General features: G+C 39.8%; 1 protein-coding gene across 1 annotated transcript in view; it reads right to left on the bottom strand.

Moving 5' to 3' along the window:
• Positions 1–316: 316 nt before the first annotated feature.
• ORC5 (origin recognition complex subunit 5) overlaps positions 317–25,660 on the bottom strand; it is a 174,806-nt gene continuing 149,462 nt past the window's right edge. The window contains exon 15 of the mRNA XM_064289884.1: positions 317–2,729. The gene's annotated coding sequence lies outside the window, so the exon portion shown is untranslated. The remainder of the gene's footprint in view (positions 2,730–25,660) is intronic.

Genomic DNA, 25,660 nt, shown 5'->3' with positions numbered 1-25,660 from the left:
CTTAACAAGTTCTAATAGGCAGTGAAAACTCTCTTACGGGGTATTCATTTATCTCAGTACAAAATGTTTGAGGTTGAAACCTCGCCCAGAAAATGGAGCAGAAAGATCAGGAAAGGGAAATTATATAACTGTCATCACGAATAGTATTCTGCTCTTCTGGACCTGAATCATAGCATTTTCTCCATAAACTTTTATATTCCCCTTTCGAAAAAATAAAGAAATCATCAAAAATTTAGAAATTTAAATAAAAAATAGACAAACATTGAGCCTCCTAAATGAACTCATTGTGAGATAATTGAGGGAAAAAAAAAAAAACTACATCAGGGTTTTCTACAGAAATGGAATAAACACTTGCAACATTCACAGAACAGACAGAAGATAATTGTGGTCAATTATATTACTCCTACTCCTGAGAAAATATCTCAGGAAATGAGTCCCGAGATCCTTCCCATATGCGGTAATATGTCCCAGTGAGTCTTATTGTCTATTATATGCTCCACTTTCACACAGTCTAAGGGTAGATGTGCATTTTTATTGATTTTTATGTACCACCCCTTCCGTTCCAAAAAGAACTTAAGGTAGTTTACAAAGACACATAAAATGAAACGAGACTTCATACATTAAAAGTGTGAGCAAAGAAGAAAGGCAAATACACACAGGAGTGTAAATGGAGCCAAGAATAAGGCCAATGAAGATATATTAAAGTGACCTGCACTCTTACTACTTATGGGCCACAAAAGGAAGACACCAAACTCCAGTATATCCTTGTAAAAGGAAAAAATTCAGTTGAACTTTCAGTATAGGCTTAAATTATTGTGTTTGTAATAGTAGTAATAGTACAAGTTAGAGTAGCTCTAACTCATACAATACTATAACTCTAGATACTCTTCTGAGGATATTAAATCCTTTAATCCTCACAAAATCTAAGGAAGTAGATATTATTACCCCCTTTTCATAGTGAGGAACAAAGAGATTGTGGAATTTCCAGACTCAGACAGACTAGGGAGAAAGGCCTGGAGATATACTAAAAATCAGCCAATGAAAACCCTATGGATCACAAAGGTCCCCTCTGCAACCAGTCATGGGGATGGCCTAGGACTGGGCAGCATTTCTTTCTATCGTATATGGGGTCACCATGAGTCAGGAGCCAATTCAATGGCAGCTAATAACAAAAATTTATCCCAGATCATGCACTCAGTAAGGGATAAAGCTGAGATCTTATTAAATGTGTGCTTAGTTAAACAAGGTGTGAACTATGTGCTTTTAGCTTTTATATATTCACCCATATGGAATACATTTGATTAACTATAAACAAGGAAACCCTGGTGGTGTAGTGGTTAAGAGCTACAGCTGCTAACCAAAAGGTTGGCAGTTCAAATCCACCAGGTCTCCTTGGAAACTCTATGGGGTAGTTTTACTCTGTCCTATAGGGTCAATATCACAAAGCTACAAAAACAAACCATCCTAATAACTTGTATTTAACATAATGCATGGTGATGTTTGAAATCTGCTCACAACATTAATACAGAATTGAATACTAAGACAAAAGTTTTTTTAAGTGTGGCATGCTACTATCATTTGATGGCTCAATTCCTCCTCCATTTTTCTCTAATTAGATTACTGAGACAGCTAGTTCATGCAGCCTGTTGTGAATACCATTTGGCCTTCTTCTGATGAGAAGACATCCTCAGTGTATCAAGTTCACCAGTGTTCTTTTCTCATTTCTTGGCAACAACTCAAGAGTACCACTTGGCATCAACTCTACTGGAAGCACAAATACAAATTCAGGCAGTGAAGACTGCGGGGACATTTTTCAATTATAAGATGATAATCACAATGACCCAAAATCTACTTACATTAATTTTTCTAGAATATCAGTGAAATAAAAACACAAAATTTAAGTATTCTTGTGGAGAACTCTCAAGCTCCCTTTTTTGGGAAGCATGCTTTTTTTTTTATTGTGAAACATACTTTACAATGATCTTAACTTTAAAAATAAATAAATTGTTCAAGTATTACCAATGTTCATACCAGAAGGCAGTTATTTCTCATGGGAAGGGAGGCAATAAAGAAGACAGTGTAGAGTTAAATTAATAATGGTTTTGGCAACTTTCCAGTAAAAAAAAATACAAGGATTCTGAAAATAGAGTGATGACATCACACTAATGGGCAATTTAGTCAAAATAACCTTGATGATCTGGTTTGACTTGAGGGTAGATTATTAAGTACGGAAAAGCCAAGCTTTGGAAGAAAAAGTTTGTGGTAATGAATTGAAAGTCAAATACCTGAATTCAGCAATTTATACATTGCTGGTTGTTGAATACAGATGCATAGGCTTCAACATCAAGAAGCTCTTATGCAGAAAGCTAAGGAGTCTGATAGGAACTTGAACCTGAATAGACACATTTCCACTTTCACATGGGTTAAGGGAATATTCTTAAGAACTGCCCCATCCAGGAATGTTTATTTATGTAATGTCCTTAAACTTAGACATTAACAAGAACTTAAAGATCCATGATTATTTTTCCACTGAGTAGTGTTAACAGTTAGGATGTTTTCAAACTAAACTAAAAAATAATAAAATGTATTTTCTCATATGATAAAACAACCAGAGTACATAGCTTTAGGGTTGATTGATTTAGCAGTTCAAAGAAGTCCAGGCCCAAGGTTGTTTCCATTTCACTGCTTTGCCTTCCACAATGTGGACTTCTTCCTACAACAGGCTCCTCCTGCAGTCAGAGCATAGTTGTCAATAGCAATACGGGTACACATGTATATCCCAGTCAAACCCAACCCACTGTCATCCAGTCAATTCTGACTCATAGCAACCACATAGGATTTCCAAGGCTATAAATCTCTACAGAATCAGGCTGCCTCATCTTTCTCCCAGGGAGCCGCTGGTGGTTTTGAGCCCCGACCTTTCAGTTAGCAGTTCATTGTTTTAACCACTGCGCCACCTGAGCTCCTTCTTTGTATATCCAGCAGAGAGCAAATAAGAATTTCTCCCCCAATTATGGAATAAGATTCCTTCCTTTCAGTCTAATTGATCCCACATGGGTCCTGTTGTCAGGTGAATTCCAAGGGCTGATTGGCTTAAATTAGGTTACGTAACTAATCACAGGCAAGAAAATGAGCTCACTATAATTGATTTAGACTAGTCAGAGTTCACCCAGGTGCTAGGGCTAGGGTCAGCTTCCGCTAAGTAACAATAAGACCTTTTCCTGACAATGTTCTGTCAGGAAAATATTTTGTACTGTGCCCTAATCTATCCTGGACGGGCTGTAGGGGGCAGTAGCGGCTCAGTACTCAGACAATTTCTGTCAAGTTGTGAGGGACACTTCTCTGGGGAGGTGTTTATTTCTTTAAGGGTCAAACATCATTTGCTATCAATAAGTCACAACAGATATTTTCATCAATTAATACCATAGTTGCTTAAAGTTGGACACATAGAAATTATGGTCTGTTCCTTTTATTACTCTCATTACAAGGCCTTTCTGTACCTTTGACTTCACTCACAGAACAGTTTGAGTTAGCAGGAACAGTTTATGCAATCGATAAGTACTTTTCTTATCAACCATTTGACTGAAAAACAGGCAGCAGAGCGGGGCCGAGATGGCAGAGTAGTCAGACAATTCCTGAAAAAAGACCCCCAAAAATAAATGAAGCGATTATATATATGACAAGTTAGATGCCCTGAACATCAATGGCAAAGTTAGGAAATTGGACTGAGCAAAGGGGAAGGAAGAGACAGTTTAGAAGTGGCAAGGAGTTGCGTGACCTGACTCAGTGGGAGCCAGAGCCCCTCAGGCACAATCCCCTCGAGTAACTGAAGCAGGGCTGGCAGCATTTGGGACTCAAGTTCATTGGGGAGAGTCAGTGAGCTGCACAGTCTACTCACACTTCCAGAATCACAGAACAGCACTTTTGGCAAAAACTAATTTACCATGCTCCCAGGCCCCAAGCCAGCTTCAGTGGCAGTGGATTTCCCTGGGCCTGAGATAGGTCCTGTTGTGCACTCTGAGCCATTCTCCCAGCCTAGGAGAAGAAATAAATTAACAATTGGAGAAAAAGAAAATCTGCCAGCTCCTCTAAGCTAGGAGCTCAGGCCAGAAGCAGCTCCTGTCCAGGCACAAATGGTCCACGGGCTTTGAATGCCTTTCACCCCTGCATGGACGGGTGTGGGTCCATTGCATGAGCTTAGGCCCTTGTTGGCAGACTGCAATGGTGTATGTGCCTGAGATCTGACTTTAACTGTTTCAGGTGTGTGGTGAAGAGGCAGGGTGGGGGGGGCTGACATTTGATGCTACTCTGCCTATTAAACAAGGTCCTCACCTACCCACGTCAGGGACCTGAGGACTGGTGGCTCCACTCATGCCACCTAGCCACCCCTGACAGAGGTCCAAGGATAAGTGGTGCCTCCCAGTCCTTACAACCAAAAGCATTGGGTGCCCATGGTCCAGCTTCATAACCCACCCACCTGCATGCTCTAGGAACAGGGACATGCTTTCCTCACAGACACTACAGGGACAGTTGTCAGCCCCCTACCTTGCTCAGAGTGTGACCCCCTGCTGCAACCAGATACCTGTGCCTACACCAATCACACCTGCCCCTCTAAGACTGTAGGACAGCACCTGCACCACATACTTGGTGACTGACTACCTGGACACCTGAGCTGAATCCATACAAGAAAAGTGAGTGGACTCCTAGGCTCATATAACTGGTAACGGCTCTAGCCATCTGCTCTCAGAACTTTAGAGCTTCATAGGTGCAAATAATCAAGCTAACCCTCTCAAGCAGCCTACTTGGGCATATCAAACCAAAACAAAGCAAGAAGCAAACATAAAATAAATCAATACCATAACTTATAGATTTCTCAGAGACAACAGTCAATATCAAATCACATAAAGACGCACACCATGATCACTTCAACAAGCTCTCAAAACAAAGAATCAAGGAATCTTCCAGAAGAAGATGTATTCCTGGGATTACCAGAGGCAGAATACAAAAGATTAATTTACAGAACTCTTCAAGAGATCAGGAAGGAGATAAGGCAAAATGCAGAGCAAGCCAAGGAACACACAGATAAAGCAATGGAGGAAATTACGAAGGTTATTCAAGAGCATAATGAAAAATTTAATAGGCTGAAAGAATCCATACAGAGACAGCAATTAGAAATTCAGAAGATTAACAATAAAATTTCAGAAATGTGTCTATTCGGGTGCAAGTTCTTATTAGACTCCTTAGCTTTCTGCATAAGAGCTTCTTGATGTTGAAGCCCATGCATCTGTATTCAACAACCAGCAATGTATAAATTGCTGAATTCAGGTATTTGACTTTCAATTCATTACCATTCAGAATTAGACAACACAATAGAAAGTCAGAAGAGCAGAATTGAGGAAATGGAAGTCAAAAATAGTGAGACTGAAGATAAAACACTTGGCACCAATATATTCAAAGAAAAATCAGATAAAAGAATTTTAAAAAATGAAGAAACCCTAAGAATCATGTGGGAGTCTACCAAGAGAAATAACCTACCAGTGATTGGAGTACCAGAACAGGAAGGGAGAGCATAAAATACAGAGAGAATTGTTGAAGATTTGTTGGCAGAAAACTTTCCTGGTATTGTGAAAGATGAGAAGATATCTATCCAAGATGGTCATCAAACCCCACATAAGGTAGATCCCAAAAGAAAGGCACCAAGACATATTATAATCAAACTTGCCAAAACCAAAGATAAAGAGAGAATTTTAAGAGTGGCCAGGGATAAACAAAAGTCACCTACAAAGGAGAGTCAATAAGAATAAGCTCAGACTACTCAGCAGAAACCACGCAGGCAAGAAGGCAATGGGGTGACATACATAAAGCATTGAAGGAAAAAGTTGCCAGACAAGAATCATATGTCCAGCAAAACTCTCTCTCAAAAATGAAGGCAAATTTAGGACATTTCCAACCATTTGCCTGCTATATGGGTGAACAGGCAAAAGATACTTCAACATATTTATTCTACATTATATATGGAAACCCTGGTGTCATAGTGGTTAAGTGCTATGGCTGCTAACCAAAGGGTCGGCAGTTCGAATCCACCAGGCGCTCCTTGGAAACTCTACGGGGCAGTTCTAATCTGTCCTATAGGGTCGCTAGGAGTCGGAATCGACTCGACAGCACTGGGTTTGGTTTTTGGTTTTATATTGTATGTATTTATTCTATACAAAGCAACATGGTCAACAACATTAAACTCAATAGAAAGTTAAGCTAAAAAGCATGCCAACTGAGAAAGTTCAATTCATCACCTACTAATCTAAGCAGGAAGACTTCTTGAGTTAGACTTTGAGCTGGATATGAATGACAAGTGTATTTATTCCAAATCCTGAGCTTTTCCCACTGCCTGATGCTGCCTCCTACGGGAGAACATGATAGACCAAGAATCTTACCATTCAGAACTGACCACAAGCTGTTGGGGGAAGATCTGGCAGAGGTGCTGCAGTAATCCAAAAGGCAGCAAGCAGGGCGTATGTGAAATGCTTTATTATGGAGATCTAGATGAGATCTGAAGCCCTGGTTGCACAGTGGTTAAGAGCTCGGATGCTAACCAAAAGGTCAGCAGTTCAAATCCACCAGTTGCTCCTTTGAAGCCCTATGGGACAAGTCTACCCTGTCCTATGGGGTCACTATGAGTCGGAATCAACTCCATGGCAATGGGTTTGGGGTTTTTTTGGGGGGGCGGTGGGAAGGGGTAGATGACATCTAGACTCCACAGCAATGGGTTTTAGATGAAATAATGTACAAGTTCCCATTGACTTTGAGTCGATTCCAACTCATAGTGACCCTACAGGACAGAACAGAACTGCCCCACAGGTTTTCCCAGGCTGTAATCTTTACAGACTGCCAAATGTTTCTCCCGTGGAGTTGCTGCTGGGCTTGAACCACCAACCTTTAGGTTAACAGCCAAGCTGCTTAATCACTGCACCACCAGGGCTCCTAATGTACAGTATGTTGTTGTTGTTGGGTGCTGTCCAGTTGGTTTTGACTCATAACCACCCTGTGTACAACAGAACCAAACACTGCCTGGTCTTGCGCCATCCTCACAATTGTTGCTTTGCTTGAGCCCATTGTTGCAGCCACTGTGTTAATCCATCTCATTGAGGGTCTTCCTCTTTTTTGCTGGCCCTCTACTTTACCAAGCATGATATTCTTCTCCAGGGACTTGTCCCTCCTGATGACATGTCCAAAGTGTATGAGATGTAGTCTCGTCATCCTTGCTTCTAAGGAGCACTCTGGTTGTACTCCTTCCAAGACAGGTTTGTTCGTTATTTTGGCAGTCCATGGTATATTCAATATTCTTCGGCAACACCACAATTCAAAGATGTCAATTCTTATTTTGTCTTTCTTATTCATTGTCCAGCTGTCACATGCATATGAGGCAACTGAAAACACCATGACCTGGGTCAGGCACACTTTAGTCCTCAAGGCGACATCTTTGTTTTTCAGCCCCTTAAAGAGGTCTTTTGCAGCAGATTTGCCCAATGCATTGCATCTAATGATTTCTTGACTGCTGCTTCCATGAGTGTTTATTGTGGATCCAAGTAAAATGAAATCCTTGACAACCTCAATCTTTTTTCCACTTATCACGATGTTGCTTATTGGTCTAGTTGTGAGGATTTTTGTTGTCTTTATGTTGAAGAGTAATCCATACTGAAGGCTGTGGTCTTTGATCTTCATCAGTAAGTGGTTCGAGTCCTCTTCACTTTCAGCAAGCAAGGTTGTGTCATCTGCATAATGCAGGTTATTAATGAGTCTTCCTCCAACTCTGATACCCCGTTCTTCTTCATATAGTCCAATTAAATGCGTGAGGTAAAGGATTCTAAAGTGACTCCAGAGGCTAAGCTTGGTTAATGCATCAAATTATTCCCCTTCCAAACAAAATTGAAGATAAATCATCAGGAGCTGATGATCATCACTACCAAGATAGTGACTGGCCCAAGAAATGTTTGCAAAACACCTTTATATATAACCCTGTTGGTAACAATCCACAGACTCTCACTTAGGAAAGGAAATAAATTTCAAATTTGTTCAAAATGTAATTAGGATCCAAGTCACTTGGAATTTGTTCTAATTTAGAAAAGGACTGAGGTAAATTTTCCTTTTTCTTTCATAATGATACCAAAAAGATTTAAAATTTAAATTATCTTACTCTAAAGTTTGGAGTCTAAACAAGCCCAGGATTGTTAAAAGTCAACTGATGAAGAAAACAAACTAAAGGGTACTATTGGCATTACAATATAATTCACAACCACGATCCAAGAAATAGCACGTTCCCCTGGTCAATTTTAAGTACATATTCAGCCCACATCCTAAAGTCCTGTCTTCTTTTGATTGCATAGGTTACAACTGAGGTTGGTTTACACATCTGTTTTACTCATAGGGAATTTCAGGGCAGAAATCCTATTAATCTTAAGAAAACTTCAGTGACTTAATTTAAGAGGTGTATGAGAAATGCTTGTTGAATGACAGCATGTTCCTTAGGTGGAAATTTAACATTTTATATCAGAGTTGGAAAGCTTCTCTGCTTTTTTGCTGAATGGCTTCAAGCAAGTTCTTTAACAGCCAGAGTGTGATCAATGATGCCTACTGAACGGCATTGCAGTGAAGATCAAGCATGGCAATGTATGAAAAAACAACATATGTTATTTATTTTATTAAATAAACTGAGTTACAACTGTGCAAATATTTTAGAATGCTGTTGAATGCTTTCCCCATTCAACAAAGCAACCCTTGATAACCTACTCTGAGTTACTGTAATTGTATTCTATAATCCAACTGTCTCATAAATTCAGACTGGCAACCCTCAAAAGATTTCTTCTTTCTGCTGAAATGAGGTCTAATAATAATGAAAAATGTCCAAAAAAGAGTTGCGAATGAATACATTTTTTCTAGTATGTCAGGGTTTGTTTCATTTCTTTTATCTGTTGACATTCCCTTGAGCAAAAAAGCTGACTGTTTTCTTAGGTTTTTGCAGCGAATCCACTCTGTTCAACTCAAGTCAGTGATCATATAACTCCCAAACGGCTTCAGTAAGTTCTGGACAGAAAACAAGTGTCAATGTTAAGAGTATAAGGTAGAAGAAAGGACTCCACTGGGGAAGGAATTGGAGGATGTAAAGGAAAAGAATGATGGAGTGACTAACAACTGTGGTTTTAGTCTTGGCTTGAAGGGTAAGAGGGAACAGAAAAAAAAAAATCAGAAAAGGCATAATTCTGCATCCGGCAACAGTCCCTACAACAGATTCTGAAAACTTGATGCCTTCAGACACAGGTGCTTCTTCAAACCTCCATCCCTGGTGCAATGCAAGAAGTATTCTTTAGACATTGTCTACAAATAGTACTGGAAAATGAAGAGGAAATATAGAAATAGTTCAAAGATCAACATAGTTTGCTTATAGCTGCAGACTATAATATAAAATCTCTATCCGTTGGAGCCTGGGTGGTGCAGTGGCTAAGAGATCGGCTACTAACCAAAAGTTTGGCAGTTCAAATCTACCAGCTGTTCCTTGGAAACCCTATGGCGCAGTTCTACTCCATCCTATAGGGTTGCAATGAGTCAGAATCGACCTGACAGCAGCCCATGACCTTGCCCTGAATCCTGACCAATGGGCACAGCAAAAAAAAAATAAATAAAGGTGGTTGGATGATGTAAAAACTTCTGGCTGCATGGTCCTGAAATTGGCAGTTTTTCTAACACTCACAAATAAAGTGCACAACAAATTAATGTAGACCTTAAAACAATCAGGTTGAAGGCAAGTGACGTTTTTTTAAAAATCTAGAGAACCAGTTCACAGTAAATATGAGAATGGTTCTCTGAAGACTATCACTGAGCTTCTAGTGGGTTGATTCATGGGCTCTCCCTCCACTCTGTTTCTAAAGTAGTTATTCTGCGTATCCGTTCATTGAGTGAGGAGACAAAACAAGGTAGTTGATAAGAGCTCAAGTCCTGGAGTTACACAATCACAAGATTGAATCCAAGTACAACTACTTACTAGCTGGGTGGTGCTCAGGAAGTTATTCAGTCTCTCCATGCCCCAATACCCTCACGTGTAAAGAGATACAATAATAGTACCTGCCTCATAGAGTTGTTGGGAGCATTGCTGAGCTCACTACCTGACATGTAAAGATTCAATAAATGTAACCCATTATTATTAAACATGTTCCTTGTTAACAAAGTAGGAAATCAAAAAACAAAACAAATCTGTTGTCACAGAGTCAATTCCCACTGAAGGTGACCCCACATACTTCAGAGTAGAACTGAGCTCCATAGAGTTTTCAGTGGCTGTAATCTTAGCAAAGTAGATCTCCAGGGTGTTCTTCTGCAGTGCCTCTGGTTGGATTCGAATCATCATCCTTTCAGTGAATAGTCAAGTGCTGACCGTTTGGGGCAATTGACTTAGGTAAAATATCATGTCTTGAAATGATATACCAGCATCTGGGGCACAGTGAGGGGCATACAGTGGGCCTCTATTACGAGTTACTGGATGGCTTGGGTTTATCAGAAATAAATGTAGAAAGTGACAGCTCTGCCATTTCTTAAGGAGGGCAGAGAGGGCAGTCTGCCCACAGCTGCACTAACTTGAATGGATATTTGTGTGAACAACAGATTTAAGTTTAAGGCTTTTGCTTTTAACTTTTAAAGCTCTGAAGGACTGCTTCCAGGTGAGCTTTTGCAAACTCTGGGCCAGTCCTTACCTTCAGGGAGCATGGGGAAATGGAGCTTTGGACTTTGGGACTTAGTAGAACATTAAAGGGATTGTACATCTCTTTCCTTCTGCAGCCCCTAGGCAAGGAGGATCATCTCTCCTTTAAAATGCTTTCATTTCTCAAGGGCCCTAGGGTCACTACGGGTTGGAACAACTCGACGGCAGTGGGTTTAGGCAACTCAGATTCATTTTATATTTTGAGTTTTATACCTAGGCTTTTTCTTTCTCTCTGTCTCTGTCATTTCCTTCCTTTCTGCCTTCCTCCCTCCTTCTTCCTTCCTCTCTCTCTTTCTTTCTTTTTGGTAATCCACATTTGTATTTTTGGTGTTTTCCTTTTTGTCCCTCTTTTCGAACACTGTTTTTTTTGGAGGGGGGGAATGCATTTGGGGTTAGAACCCAGTCAATATGCCCTAATGACATGAAGGTCCACTGTGAGTTTTTGAAATTGATGGATGATAGATCACCAGACTACTTTTAAAAGCCAGGTATACAGCTTTGCAACATGTACTTTGGCCAATTATTGTAACACATGAAATTTAAGAAATGGCAACATGTGAGATATTTTTAAAGCCTTTTATCTGAGGCTCTCTGAATAAGCTTTATTGTGGTGAGACCTTATTACATGGAAAATGAGATTCAAGAAGCTATCAGAATTACCTAAGTGCATTTAATAAATTGTGACCAAACCAGACATGGAGTTCAGGACCCTTAAGAAGTGCAGGGTCCTGTATGTGCATCAAGATCACTGACAAGCTTGTTTAAATTTGTAGATTTTGCCATCCCCATTCAGTAATGTGGGGAGGGGCCAGGAGTATCCCTTCTCATACATATTTATACTTATTATTTTTAATAATCCCGGGGCTCAGACTCCATGGACCACCCTTTGAAAACCACATCTTTAAATCTACTTTAATGCTCTGAGACAGGGATTCTCAAACTTTTTTGGTTTCAGGACTCCTTTACACTTTTAAAACTAATTGAGGATACCGAAGAGTCTTTTTTTTTTTTTTTTTTTTTTTTGGTAATCGTAGTGGTTGAATAATGTCTCCCAAAAAAGATATGCCCAAATCCTAACCCCCTGTACCTGTGAAGGTAACCATATTTGAAAAAAAGAGTCTTTGCAGATGTAGCTAACCTAAGGATCTCAAGGTGAGATGGTCCTGAATTACTGGGTGAGCCCTAAATCCAATGACAACTGTCCTTATAAGAGTTAGAAGAGGAGAAGACACAAGAAGAAGAGAAGTCCATGTGAACACAGAGGCAGAGATTGGAGTTATGCTGTCACAAACCAAGAAACACTTGGAAACACCAGAAGCTGAAAGAAGCAAGGAAGGATTCTCTCTTTAAAAATCCACTAAATGCATTGGTCTCTCTTACATTTTGAATGATCTTTTAATCATTCATAATTTTGTAACATCATACATTACTCATTCGGAAAATATCGTTTCACTGAGTTATGCAGATCTTCTAAGTGTTCCTATTTCACTATACAATATCAAAAAAACAAAAAAATCACATTCATTTATATCACCAACCAAAAACCAAACCCACTGCCATCGAGTTAATTCTGACTCATAGTGACCTTATAGGGCAGAATAGAACTGTCTGGTAGTTTCCAAGGAGCGCCTGGTGGATTCAAACTGCCAACCTTTTGGTTAGCAGATGTAGCTGTTAACCACTACGCCACCAGAGTTTTCTTTCTACCACTACCAGTCTTATTAGAAAATCTTTAAATATTGGGAAGCTGTCAAGATCATAGTAGCAGATACGAGCTTTACAAAATTCTAATTTTCACTTGAAAGCTCAAATTTTATCACTGGCAACAACTATCTAGTTTTTTTTTCCTTGAAGTGATAGGCTTATTTGGTTCATTTTTGAGAACTCTAAAAAACTATAGCTTATATGTCAATTGTTCTTTCAAATAAAATCGGTGCTCCATGAAAAAAGTGGCTAGTTCAGCTCTCAACTCAATTATACTGTAGCTTTTCCTCAAGACAGCCATTGGACTTTGGTGCTTTATGAGTTCTTCGCATTTCATCACACAGACTAAAAACTTGTTCTCAAAGATCGAGATTTCATAAAATTAATAATTTTTATTGCTTCATCGGGACATTCTTAAGTGAAACTGGAGGAGTTTCCTTTTATTTGATTTTTTTTTTTTTTTTATTTCAAATGCATGATGCTGAAGAATACAATGACTACTGGTACAATTAGTGCCCCTGCCTTGATTTGTGCTATGTACCAGCAGGTTGCTTTCACACTAACAAGGTAAATGTCAGCACTGCAAGAATTATGGCAAGGCAAGGAAAGCAAATAACATCTTAGTTATCGTTATGAAAATACTTTTGACTTGAGGACTGTCTTGTTTATCTAGTGCTGCTATAACAGAAATACTACAAGTGGATGGCTTTAACAAAGAGAAATCTATTTTCTCACAGTCTAGTAGGCTAGAAGTCCAAATTCACGGTGTCAACTCCAGGTGAAGTCTTTCTCTGTGTCAGCTCTGGAGGAAGGTCTTTTCGTCAATCTTCCGCTGGACCAGATGCTACCCCCTCTCAGGAACCCTGGGTTCAAAGGATGCGCTCTGCTCCCAGCACTGCTTTCTGGGCGGTATGAAGTTCCCCCCTCTCTGCTCGCTTCTGTTTCCTTTTTATCTCTTGAGAGATAAAAAGTGGTGCAGGCCACACCCCAGGGAAACTCCCTTTACATTGGATCAGGGATGTGACCTGGGTAAGGGGTTACAATCCCACCCTAATCCTCTTTAACATAAAATTACAATCACAAAATGGAGGATGAACACATAATACTGGGAATCAAGGCCAAACCAAGTTGACACATATTTTGGGGGGGGGATATTATTCAATTCTTGACAAGGACCTTCTGTAAGTGTCTCCAAGATTCCCAGGATCTGTGGACCACACTTTGAGAACCACTGCTCTAAAACAACAGTTTGTTATTACCTTAATGTAATCCAGCTTGGAAAATAAAACCCCAGTTTAGCAGCTGGTCCTCATTTATTGGCATATCCTCCCCAATGTGACACCATGAGTAAAATTAATTAACCTATCATTCCTCTTAAACTATCTAAAAAATCATTTTTTTCCTGGGGAGCTGGCAAGTTGGGATGTTTGCAACATGAGATAAAAACTCACCTCCATTTATGGAGTCAATGATAATCCAAGTGTCAAAAGATGATTAAAATGTTTGGAGGGTTCATATCTTATTATTTTAGTTTTGGCCCAATAAAAAAAAATCAGATTAAAAAGAGTTACAGAGAGATTTAGGTCACAGTGGCTCTTGAGGCTAGTTTATCACAACAGAAAACACATTCCTTAGCTAGACATGCATTTTGCATACCATCAGCAACACAGGAAAAAACCCTTCAGCCATGAACATGAGTTTCCGAATGTTGGGGATTGGCAGAATTGATATAGAAAAGATGATAATGGGATGGGGAAGATAAAAATGGATTTGCCTTTGTCCCTTAGGCATTCACCTGCCAATGACTGGATGTTACCCATGTATACCTTTCTCCCTTTAGGCACAAAGATGGAAAAGTGCTTGGAACTGAGAGTAAAATTTGAATTGGTAGATACCTGCCTTCTGGCTATAACTTTCTACACAGCCAAAGCAGCAGAGCTTTAAGATACTTCTATCTGACAAAATTTGCCATAACCAGGAAACATCATCGTATTCGTTAGAAACCGAGATGCCCTTTGACTTTGCAGTTAGTTTTCAGCTATGCCTTCAGTCTGTTGGTCACTGGCTTTGAGTGATTTCTCATCTACTCATTAACTAGCTGTGAGACCTTGAGCGGGCCGCAAGTCTTACATCTCATATGTAATAGAGAGGGGGCCTACTCTCTAGAATACACAAAACCCTGGAGTTGGGTCTTCGGAGAGTATTATTTAGTTCAACCCCCTCTTTGTTAGAGCAAAAACAGCCATTACTAATTTACCACTTACTACTACAGCCAAGCGTTATCCTAAGTATGATGATTAGTGTGATGTTTGTGCTCCTATTTCATTTGATGGTCTAAGGCAGTGGTTCTAAAACTTTAACCTGCATCAAAATCACTTGGAAGGCTTGATAAAACACAGATCGATGGTCGGCATCCCCAGAGTTTCTGATTTAGAAGATCTGGGGTGAGGGTCTCAATTTGCATTTCTAACAAGTTTCTAGATATGATAGGCAGAGTTTTCTGAAGATTGCCCTAAAGATTCCCACCTCCTGGTATATACACCCTATATGATCCTCTCCCCTTGAATGTGCATTGTTGTTGTTAGTTGCCATCAAGTCACTTCTACTCATGGCAGCCCCATGTTTGCAGAGTAGAACTGCTCCTCAGGGCTGTCAAGGGTGTGACCTTTCTGAAGCAGATTGTCAGGCCTGTCTTTCAAGTGGACTCTGGGACAGTTCAAACTGCCAACCTTTTGTAGTCCAGCGTTTAACTGTTTGTGCCACCCAGGACTCCATCCAGGAATTCCTATATGGGTATAACTGAATATATGAATATAATGGGATTTTACCCCCTGTAATTAGGTTATGTTATATGGCAAAGGTAAAGGGATTTTGCAGATGTATTTAAAGTCCCTAATCCATTGACTTTGAGTTAATAAAAGGATGATTATTCTGAATGGGCCTGAGCTAATCATGTGAACCTTTAAAAAGAGATTCCAGCCCTTTTCTGTAAGGAGAAGATTTGAAGCAGCAGAAATACCTTCCTGTTAGTTTTGAGAAAGTAAACTGCCATGTTGTGGAGAGGGCCATGTGGCAGGAAACACTGGGCAGCCTCTAGGTGCTGAGAGCCAACTGCAAGGAACTGAATTCTACCAACAACCTGAATGAGCTTAGAAGAGGACCCCAGGCCTCAGGTAAGACCTTAGCCCCAACCAACATTTTGATTGTATCTTTGTGGGACTCTGAGAACAGGACCCAGTTAAGCTGTGCCAGGACTCTTGACCCATGGAAACTGTGAGATAATAAATGTGTGTTGTTCGAAGTCACTAAATTAGTGGTAAACTGTATGCTGCCACAGGAAACTAATACACAAGGTATTTGCTGCTGGTCCAGGGCAATTACAGCCTATAAAACATTGATTTTTTTTTTTTCATTTCAGAGACTTTACATTAGTTTTATCCTATCAGTTTTATGATTTTCACCCTGAAGAGTTAACTTGTCTAGTAATAAGCTATTCAATAGATGTTGAAGATTTCACTCTAATATTTCCTTCCTTCCTTTTCTTTATCCTAATCTCACCCCCGAACAAATTTGTTAACAAGAATCCAAGTAGCAAATCTGTGCTTGCGTCCAATAACCTACATTTACTGAATGTGAAACGCAAAGATAAATCAGAATCTTTGTTCACAGCCCAGAAATGAAGACAGACATGTGAAAGGTAACATTATTGAGCAATTATTCTGTACCAGGCACAGCTCCGAGCACTTTAGGAATATTAACTCATTTAATTCTCTTAGCAATGGAAGGGCCTATGACCAAGGTACTATAATTATCATCAGTTTAAAATAAGAAAACTGAGCACAGAGAAGTTAAGTAACTTGTCTAATGTCACACAGCTGGCATGGGGCAGAGCTGGGATTTAAGCAAAAGCAGTCTGCTTCCAAGGCCCAATTCTTAATCATTACTGTAAAAACCACACCTTCATTTTCAGCCCTGAATTTCACCTCTGTGTTTTAACACTCATCTCCTCATGGACATACTGCCCACTACTTCAAACTCAATAGGGTTCAAACCAAACTAATCATTTTCTCATAAATTTGGTCTCCTTGGTTACTGTCTGTCTTTCCATGGATTTATCATTCTTCTCAGTTCAATTCGATAAATATCTAATAGTGCTACTTTGTGCCAAGCATTGTGTTTTACAACAAGGATACAGAGGTGAGGCCAAGCTCTGTGTCCACCAAGAGTTCATAGCCCAGAAGGGCAGAGAGATGTCCGAACCTGTAATTTCAGCACAAAGCAGGGTTATGACAAGCTTTGCCCAGATGCCATGGTAACAGACTCGTAACTCTACCTGAAGATCAAGGGAGGCCTTCTGAGAAAGCTGATGCCTGAGGCAAGTCTTGGAGGGTGAGGAGGGGTTGGTAAAGGACAGGAAAGGTATTCAAGGAGCGGGAACAGCAAGTATAAACTCACAGATAAATGTAGGCCAGAAGCCCCATTCCTTCTTTCCTGCATCTAGTCTGTCACTCACATGAAGGCATTAATTCCTTTTAAAATGCCTTAAGTGTTACAATTATTCATTTAGCCTTGCCCTTCAAGCCTCATTTACAAATTAGAAGTGATTTTTATTAATCACATTTATTGGGCCGTTAGGCAATTTGAATAAAACAGAATGGTATAGAAATGTCCTATAGAAATGTTAAACAGTCAAAGAAAAGGGAGGGCATATATAATTTACTATAGCCAGCATGTTAATTTGTGACTTGCATTTCTTCAAAGATATAGGGTAATGCACTTGGCCCTGCCAGACTGCAGCCTCTTTATTTGCTCATTCCTTGCCAGTTCTCCATTCAGGGTAACAGGCATGTAGAGATTGATCGGGGTGAAAAGAAGACTTTTGCTTTAAAAAATATTCCCTCAAATATTTACTAAGCTTTCTTTATATAATGGGAGTGAGGGATATAAAATTGAAACAAGACAGTTCTTGTCCTCTAATAGTAATAGTTCCAATCCGATGTTCCTCACTGCATCAAATTCAACAAAGTTGTGACAAATTCTGACTCTAAAGCTCCCTCTAGAGACTCAAATTTAGGTGTCTATGGTAGGGTCTTGTGAGGGGGGAATATATATATATATATATATATATATATATATATATATATATATGTAGTTACGTAATGATGTAACTTGGCAGTTATGTAATGATGTAGCAATCCTCTATTTTGTGATCTGATGTGATCATTTTCTATTTTTGCATAATGCTGATTTTCACATAATGACCTGGTCTTTGGAACCTAACCATGTTGATAAGTGAGGAGGGGGTATAGATAGAGAGATATCTATAGATATATATAGATATCTGTGTGTATGTGTGTACATATATTTAAAAAAAAATTTTTTTATATGTACACATGTATATATACACATTTATACACACACATCCCGCCCCAGCTAATTTTGATGTCAGTGGTCATCAAACCACATTTTGAGACCCTAGCAAGATGTACTTAAATACTGGCAAGATTTTACATATAATTTCAGATGGTTAGGAAACCCCTGAAGTGCATCCATGCATTCTCTGGAACCAGGGACCCCAGGTTCAGTGAGATGGATCTAATGAGAGAGGCACATACAAAAAAAATGTCAATTGCAGCACACCATGAAAAGGACTATGAGAAAGGAATGGAAAGGAGGAAATGCTTTCCTTCAGGAGAAGTGGAAAGGTTTCTTGAGATGTGGTCTGGGCCTTCAAGGTGAGAAAAGCCCATAACAGGGCAGAAAATATATTGAATGAAAGCCAGGAAGTATGAAGGTGCAGCGGAATTTGGGAGATTAAAATATCAGAACAATAGATTTAAAAAAAAAAAAAAAACCCGTTGCCATCAAGTTGATTCTCACTCATAGCGAACCTATGGGACAGAGTAGAGCTGCCCCATGGGGTTTCCGAGGAGTGCCTGGTGGATTCGAACTGCCAACCTTTTGGTTAGCAGCCGTAGCTCTTAACCATGGTGCTGCCAGTGTTTCAACGATAGATATAATGGTAGCTAAGTCTGAGTAGTGTTTTGACATCTTAAGTTTAGAATTCCTGCAGGGCTTGATTATGAAGAAAGGTGGTCTGGAGATTAGGAGGGAGATCAGGGATAAACTCTCAGAGAGAGCTATACAAAAGCATAGTTGAATCAGTGGATGTTAGTGAGATTAACACGTAAGAGAAGAAAAGGGCCAAAGGAGAACCTCAAAGGACAGGTACATTAAAGGCCCAGGCAAGCTTTTCTTAGATGTAGACTAAAAGCAGCATCAAACCAACAAATAAGAGCTAAAGTGCTATGACTAGTGCCAAAATTAGTATGAATTCCATAGTGACTTGTTGAGAGAAAAGAAAGACCTGATATTTCCTACGGTGTACTTCATTCACTTCTAAATATTAAAGGTAATAAAAATGGAATTAGAATGTTGTATTAATGACAGTGGTCCCATGACAAGAAACATCAGCATCACCTGGAGCTTGTTAGAAATCCAAGTTCTTGGGTCACACTCCAGACTTAAAGTTTTCCAGCAATCTGTGTTTTAACAAGTTTTCCAGGTGATCTTGCCATACCCTTAAGTTTGGGAACCACTGTTTGGAAAAGGATGGCCATAATAGTGAGGCAGAGACTGTCAGTACTGGTTGCAAAGGGTAAAATAAGGAGTGTCTGATCTAGGGAATGTTGGCTGTCAGGTTGTCAGGAAAAAAAATTAATTTGAACATAAATCAGACACAAATCATGTTAATTAAAATATTCCTGGAGCAGAAAAATTACTTCCAGAAAATGTGTTGCTTATTTGATAATCTGCCATCAAAGTCAATGTTTATGAGAACACTAGAAAGCAATAATAATAATTAATAAAAATGACCAAGGAGGTGATAGAAAACCATTAATTTATCATTACTTTCTAAAGTGCTGTAACTAACAACTTGGCTTTATGAACATATGTCAAGAGTAGTATCATGGGTTGAACTGCGTCCCCCCAAAAATGTGTATCAATTTGGCTATGCCATGATTCCCAGAGTTGTACAATTGTCCACCATTTTGTCATCTGATGTGATTTTCCTAATCCTATCTCTACGATGTTGATGAGATGGGATTATTGGCAGTTATGTTAATGAGGCAGGACTCAATCTACAAAATTGGATTGTGTCTTGAGCCAATCTCTTTTGAGATATAAAAGAGAGAAGTGAGCAGAGAGACATGGGGACCTCAGACCACCACGAAACAAGAGCCAGGAGACTAGCATGTTCTTTGGACTCAGGGTCCCTGCACTGAGAAGCTCCCGGACCAAGGGAAGATGCATGACAAGGACGTTCCTCCAGAGCCAACAGAGAGAGAGTCTTTCCCTGGATCTGACGCCCTGAATTTGGACTTGTAGCCTACTAGACTGAGAGAATAAATTTCTCTTTGCTAAAGCCATCCTCTTGTGGTATTTCTGTTATAACAGTGCTAGATAACTAAGACAAGTAGACATAAGTCAAACCTCATGGATCATATTTTTTCTCATTTTTCCTACCTCATCCTCCAGCCCATCCAGCTGAAATAATAACTCCTAAGAAACTCAGAAAACCAACTTGCCACACAGAAGCTCAGGGTATGGCACATTTAAGTGGATGATGAAGGCTGATTGTTTCCTTTGTGAATACTTGGATTAAGTAATTCACTTGCAGAACCTTTTTAAGGTTTGTAATAAAAAAAATATTTAACCTCATTAGTCTTTCTAACATGCTGCTGCTAATGATGATTGTCAACATCTTATATCAGAGAGTGCTTTTGGCTGCAAGTAACAGGAAGCCCCAACCTAGAGTGGCTTAAGTAGCAAGAAAATGTAACTAGGAGTCCAGAGGTAGGGCAGCTCCATGCTCTGCACCTCAGGGTTCTGACTTCCCCTGACCTCCTATTGGCTTCATCTTCAGGCTGGCAGCAAGATGGTTGCAGCTGTTCCCACTATGACATCTGGATATGACAAGGTCCAAAGAAAGAAGAGGGACAAACTCTTTCTTGCATCTCTTTTTTAGGAGCAAGAAAACTTCTCCCCAAAACTGCCCAGCAGATTCCCCACCCCCTTATTGTCTAAAATTGGGTGGCATGCCCAATCCTAAATCAGTCCCTGTAGGAAGTATGTAACCATGACTAGCTCACACTAGCCCTATGGAGTGGAATGGATGTTGGAAAGTAAACCACTACAAATAACAATACCCACTAACATTTACTATATGTACTTTCTCTTGTGCTAGGGACTATGTTAAACTCTTTACATGCATTATATCATTTGATAGTAACTCTAGAGGTACACACACCAACTTCATGTTATAGATGAGGAAACTGAGGCTTAGGTTGGTGAATTAACTTCATCTTACCCAACCAGTAAATGTTTGAACAAAGACTTAAACCTAGGTCTGCTCAACTCCAAAGACCACTCTGCTACATGGGGAGAACAGATGTGCAATACTTTGTAAACTTAAATATGCTATTCAACTGTCAGACAAGGTTCCATTGCCATTCATAAGGCTTTTACTAGCCAATTTTTTCAGAAGTAGACCGCCAGGTCCTTCTTCCCACTCTGTCTTAGTCTGAAAGCTCTGCTGAAAAACCTATCCATCAAAGGTGACCCTGCTGGTACTTGAAATACCGGTGGCATAGCTTCCAGCATCACAGCAACATGCAGGCCATCGTAGTATGATCAAGACCCAATGGTATTGAAGGAAGAAGTCCAAGTTTCATTGAAGGCATGGATGAAAAACAGGGCTCCAGGAACTGATGGAATACTACCTGAGATGTTTCAACAAATGGATGCAGGTGCTCACTCCTCTATGCCAAGAAATTTGGAAAACAGCTATGTGACCAACAGACTGGAAGAGATTCATATTTGTGCCCATTCCAAAGAAAGGTGATCCAACAGAATGTGGAAATTATTGAGCAATATCATTAATATCACACGCGAGTAAAATTTTGCTGAAGATCATTCAAAAGCGGCTGCAGGAGTACATCAACAGGGAACTGCCGGAAATTCAAGCCAGATTCAGAAGAGGATGTGGAACAAGGGATATTATTGCTGATATCACATGGATCATGGCTGAAAGCAGAGAATACCAGAAACATGTTTACCTGTGTTTTACTGACTATGCAAAGGCATTTGACTATGTGGATCATAACAAATTATGGATAACATTGCAGAGAACGAGAATTTCATAACACTTAATTGTGCTCATGGATCAAGAGGCAGTCGTTTGAACAGAACAAGGGGATAATGTGTGGTTTAAAGTCAGGAAAGTGTTCATCAGGGTTGTATCGTTTCATCATACTTATTCAGTCTTTATGCTGAGCAAATAATTCGAGAATCTGGACTACATGAAGAAGAACAGGGCAACAAGATTGGAGGAAGATTCATTAATAACCCACGATATGCAGATGACACAAATTTGCTCGCTGAAAGTGAAGAGGACTTGAAGCACTTACTGATGAAGATCAAAGACCACAGCCTTCAATATGGATTATACCTCAACATACAGAAAACAAAAATCCTCACAAATGGACCAATAAGCAACACCATGATAAATAGAGAAAAGATTGAAGTTGTCAAGGATTTCATTTTACTTGGGTCCACAATCAACACCCATTGAAGCAGCAGCCAAGAAATCAAATGACATACTGCAAAAGGCAAATCTGCTGAAAAGATCTCTGTAAAGTGTTAAAAACAAAGATGTCACTTTGAGGACTAAGTTATGTCTGACCCAAGCCATGGTGTTTTCAAATGCTCTATATGCATGTGAAAGCTGGACGATGAATAAGGGAAACCAAAGAATTGATGTCTTCAAGTTATCATGCTCGTGGAAAAAAAAAAAATGGTGCTTGTGAAGAATATTGAATATACCTTGCGCTTCCAGAAGAATGAACAAATCTGTCTTGGAAGAGGTACAACCATTATGCTCCTTAGAAGCAAGGATGGCGAGACTTTGTCTCACATGCTTTGGAAATGTTATCAGCAGCGACCAGTCCCTGGAGAAGGACATCAGGCTTGGTAAAGTAGAGGGTCAGTAAAAAAGAGGAAGACCCTCAACGAGATGGACTGACATGGTGGCTGCAACAATGAGCTCAAGCATAACAATGATTGTGAGGATGGCGCAGGACCAGGAAGTGTTTTGTTTTGTTGTACATGCAGTCACTATGAGTCAGAACTGGCTGGACGGCATCTAACAACACTTCCCTATTGAACCTCATCATTGTGAATATTGTCAGAGTTCTGCATGGCTGTTGCAATGAATTGTTGAACTCAGCAGAGAAGTAGAGAGTGCCGTGGGAGGGGTGGATGGCGTCAGAATTGTAAAGATGGCAGAGAAAGAAGGCATGTCTGACCACTGCCTCAACAGGAATCAGTAGTGAGCTGTTGATCTTGATTCTCCTTCCCCCTTGTAAAGTTTAAGGAGGTCATATGCCGTCTTCTCATCATTCTTTTACAATACTACTATCCGTTTCCAAATGTTTCCATTTTGAGGAGTCATGGGGAATGGAAAAAAGAGCCAGAAAACTGGAGAAAAGCAAATGCCCAAATTCAAGGAGTGAAAAAAGTAGATTATGAACCAAACAATAAGAGTTAACATTTACTGAGTGCTTACTTTATGCCTGGGATTGTCCTAACAATTCTGTGATGTAGGAATTACTATCATCTGCATTTTATAGATAAAAAATTGTATCCGTGGTATTTCTACAAGGATTATATATAAATGATTAAATAAGTAAAGCACTTAAAACAATTCCTAGCATGTAGTACAATATTCCATAAATGTAGGTTATTTTGTTATGGAGCAATCAAAGTTCTTCTCTTTATGCCTGCAGTGTGCCATCTGTATTACAGACAATCTAAGTTACAATTTATAGCTGTCATTTGCTTGTCTAATTCTTTTCATTAGCAGTATTTTATAGCAATATTGTGTATCAAAGGAGAGTACAATGTTAGATTCATTCTGCAGGAAAGGAAATAGAGTCAAGTAGATTAAGCAATTGATGTGAGATTTTCTGATTGGCTCATGGTTTAAGCAAGGACAGCACCACTAACAGGAGGACATAAAGGAGCTAAAACTCATCTCTCTCACTGATGTCAACCACCCCTGAATCCAGCCTCTTCAGCATTCTGGGGCCTAAAAGCAGAATTCCTCCACTGAGCTTAAACTGTGATCTGTTATTTACTGAACTATTCTCTTTTTCCTCCCTTTGTGTTCCTGGCCTTTGTCTGCAAGTAGTCATAAAAGTTTGATATAATGACAGGGAAATATAATGACGGGGAAAAGATGCAGGCACATGAAATCTAACACTCAAAAGACATATTTGTCCTGCAATGTGCTTCAAACAAAGCATTTTTCTTGGTATAAAATAATAACAATGAAGGAGCCCTAGCCCCTTCCAATGCTAAATTATTTTGGCACAAGAGTCGTTTTGCCTCACCTCATAAAAATAGGTATGAGTTTGGTTCTTAATCACATTTAAATCATTGGAATGTCTGGCTAGCTCAAGAAGGAAAAATTTTGCAAATTCTGGGGTGTGAGGGCAGTGGGTTTGTTTACGTATTTAGACAGGAATTTAGACTTCTGTGATACTGGGTCTCATTGACACATAATTCCCACTAGATGGCTGCAGCAAATCTCTGGAGATTTATTCTATTAGGCGTAGACCATGCCAGATTCAGGGACCCTTGGGTGTTCTATGTTTCCATAGGATATTTAGCAAGTAGAGTTAGAGTTTAGGCATTTTTATTAAATTATTGAATAATTTTCCTTTTTCTATTTGTAAAGTTAATAATTCTGAATGAATTCAGTTCCTTTCTCCTCTTCTAATATGATGTCATTCTCATATTCACCCTGAGCATAGTTGTTTCCTAATGTAATCAAGGATCACCCCATAAAGTGACCAGTACAACTGATTCCCCCAATACATGGAAATTGTGTGTGTGCGTATCCATTATCTGGATAACATAAAATCAAAAGATGAAAATATAACTTCCATCCCTGATAAAATTCATATTATTGTAACCAAAAAGGAAGAGAATGTTGAGTAGTCCCACGCATGGCTCCCTTCACCTCCCCCCCTCAGATTGAAGAAATCCAGAGTTTAGTGGTAATATGGGGTGAGAGTAGGCCCCCGGCAGAGGTGGCAGTAGGGTATGGTAGGTATTGCACCGCCCTGGGTGCAAGGCACCACTGAGCAGTTTCTATTAACTCAGTACAGCCAGCAGCATGTCTGGGAAATGACACGTATGGCAAGCACTGAAATTGCACCTCCATCCAAACATCCGACAGCCCACTTTTAGATAACTTTACCATAATATCAATTCAAAAACACAAGTCAAGCTTGTTAATATTTTAATTAACACATCACCTTGCTTGAGAAAGGACTTTGGGCCATACCCGGTTAATAGAAACTGCTGAGTGGTGCCATGCGCCCACGGCCGGTGCAATACTCTAGATAGGCCACTGTCAGGTAGGGGTGACCTACCACCTCCTTCAGCCAGTTAAACACAGGCACAAAATCCCAGAGGATGTTCAATCAGTTATGAAACCAGAGTTAAATAATGTAGTGTTCCAATTCACTTAGGGTCCTTGGGTTATCTATTTAGGTCATCCTGGGTCTCTACTTTCAGACACAAGGACTTATTACTAGACTCCTTGGTAGTCCTGCTGACCTCAATTATCACAGAGTATTCCTCTGGTCCTTCTCCCTGTATTTCTCTTGTCTCCCTCAAAAACACTGCAGGTTCTATAACCATCTCTCTACCCACCCCAAGGGGTAGGCTTTGTTATGTATCCTGCTTCTGCTGATGGTTGTAGTCACTCTATACACCGTCCATTTCTTCTAACACATAGGAAGAGAAGGGAAACTTCAAATCCTGTGAGTGGAAAGGGAATAAGGGAAGAGACTCCCAAAGAGGTCTGGTCTAAGGGCAGAAAAATCTAGCAACCAGACATCTCACGTTGTAAAATTTAATTAGAATATCCTAGTCTCCTTTCCCTTAGTTACATTATTCCAGTCTCCTTCGCCTTCAGTTACATTAGGAAGAGCTCCCTCCTATTACCAAGGCTTGGGAAGAACCTAGTTCAGAAGGGATGGGTAGAGGGAAGGAGAATGAAAGAGGTCCCACGATATTATAATTTCTGGATCGCCACCTTAACGTGCATCATCAGCTAAAAGACGATGTGCTTTATTACAG

Source organism: Loxodonta africana, chromosome 8 (genome assembly GCF_030014295.1).
Source record: "Loxodonta africana isolate mLoxAfr1 chromosome 8, mLoxAfr1.hap2, whole genome shotgun sequence".
NCBI classification, from domain to species: Eukaryota; Metazoa; Chordata; class Mammalia; order Proboscidea; family Elephantidae; genus Loxodonta; species Loxodonta africana.
The sequence above is the reverse complement of the archived record's forward strand: the minus strand, read 5'-3'. Positions and strand labels throughout refer to the sequence as shown.